Below are 2,202 nucleotides of genomic sequence, written 5' to 3' on the forward strand. Positions count from 1 at the left end.
GACCCGGGGGGGGGGGGCAGGGTATCGGGAGGAGTGCCTTTTCCAGGTCTCTGCAGAGGCTTAGCGTTCACCTTCCTTGTCTCTGGAGAGGGAGGCTTTCCCTCCAAGCCCTTTCTCTATAGCTTTTGGAAGCTTCAGGGTGCCATATGGACAATCGTTCCCCCAGTCTCCTGATAGCTTTTACATGAGCCGCTATAATTTGGACGGTTTCATTCAGGTCTCATGTCCCTGTGGTATCTGCTAGGGAGCGTAGGGAACGGCCCCTTGCACGGGCCACCCTCTGCTGTTCTCCACTGCTGCAGAGCTCCACGCCCCTCTTGGCAGGGAGATGGAAACCCGGGAAGGGGCGAGGCAGGACCTTCCACAGGTCACTGAACTGATTTCCCTAAAGACTTCTCAGTCCCAAGTCACCGATTTAGGACTAAGGCTCAGATCGAGGCATCGCCTCCCGACTATTGCAGTGCCTGGCCCTTTTTCTGGGGCTCTCCCCAAACTCGGGCAAGCTGGGCCTCTCTGTGACACACTCGAAGAGGCTTATGGGCTGGTTCCTGTCCAGTCATTCAGAGGCCATAACTAGACAACATTTGGCTTCTGAAATCTGAGCCCTCAACATCCAGTAATGGGCACTTTTTCTTTCTAAACAGTTACAATAGAACAAATCCTCCCTATATTCCTGCTTCAAGAGGGGGCACGTGACGCTGTGCTCGCTCAACTGTTGACCCAGTAATCTGTTTACTGAATGAGTGAATCAAAGATGGGGAGTCATGCTAATAAGGAGGCGGCCGGGCAGGGAGGTATTTTGCTTAGCTGGCATGGCCTGAGCTTACAGGAGTGCCTTAGCCCCTACTAAGGCCTAAGTGGGTAGAATGGGCTGATGGACGATACTGAACTGGCTGGGAATGGGGAGCGGAGCCCTTTGTTTCTGAGTATCTGTTAGAAAGATCCCCCAAATCAGAGTACCAAAGATGGGTTGGCTCCAGCAAACTCACTCAGCTGTATTTTTAGGCTTTTGTTTAATCTTTCTTGATTGATAAAGTAATTATCAAAATGCGTTAGAAAATAATAGCCAACTGGTGAGAAAAGGAAGAGTTGGAGGAAGCTGAGCAAGGGAGGAAGGCTTTTCAGTGCGACTGAGGCGAAGTCATCTCCTCTCTGCCTAGGCCTGGGGGCTGGGAGATTGTGCTACTCGGGGCTCTGGCTCCACAATGGCTTCCCCACCCCTCCTGCCTCTTCTGCCTCTCTTTGTCTCGCCCGCCTCCATCCCTCTCCACTCGGAAGCCTTCCCCAGGCCAACCAGAACCTTAGCAGATGTTTGTGTCTTCCAAGCCAAATGGAAGCTTGAGGATCAACTGAATACCAGCCCCACCGAGAGGAGGAAACAGGCCATCTGACACCAGAACACAGAACGCAGCCTGTCCAGCAAGGCTGGGGCTTCCAGAGAGCAGAAGGAGGCCCAGATAATGAGCTGGCAGGGCACACGTGCTGGCCCGTTGTTCCATCCTTCTGAAGGGCAGACAGAGGCTCTCATGGAGGCTTAGGGAGGTTGGGGTGGACCTTCTACAAGCCCACCTCCCTGGCTGGCTGGTGGTCCTGGCCCATCATAATAGCCCCTGGTGCCAGAACACCATGTGGTACCCTGACTGGTTCCTGGCACAGGAAGGAACAGGAAGTTGAGGACACCTACCATTAAACCAGCTTGGAAGTGCCATGTTGTCTCAGTAAATGTCCCCGACCTCTGCATCGTGGTGGGGCCAAGTCAGGAGACCGGACAGAGAGATGCTGATAGATGGGAAAGCTAAGTTCTTATGTCAGCTCCGCCCTTTGCTGTTGCATGCCATTGGTTCTGTAGGTCTGCAATGGCTTCAAGGCTTTATTTCTCCATCCGTGTTATGCGGATTTTATTAACTACCCTTGGGGTTACTTCTAGGGTCAAGATGAGCTGGCTCCAAGGCTGTGTGCCCTCCGATCTGGTGCTCATCTCTCCCTACCGTGTGGCTTCAGTTCAGCCAATAAGAAGCTTGGGAGAAGCCTCTTTGTCTTTGCCTCAGACACCCTTGCAGCAACAGCATCTTACCCCCATGTATCCATGGTAACTCCTTAATAGTGGCAGTTCTGCCAGCCTCATGCCCTAGGATCATCTGTCCATCTTCAGGCCTCCATCACCTTTGAAATCTGTTCACTGACCTGTTCGCATGCCTGCTC

This window comes from Alexandromys fortis, unplaced genomic scaffold (assembly GCF_014885135.2).
Source record: "Alexandromys fortis isolate MF-2015 unplaced genomic scaffold, M_Fortis_MF-2015_v1.1 scaffold_175, whole genome shotgun sequence".
Classification (NCBI taxonomy): Eukaryota; Metazoa; Chordata; class Mammalia; order Rodentia; family Cricetidae; genus Alexandromys; species Alexandromys fortis.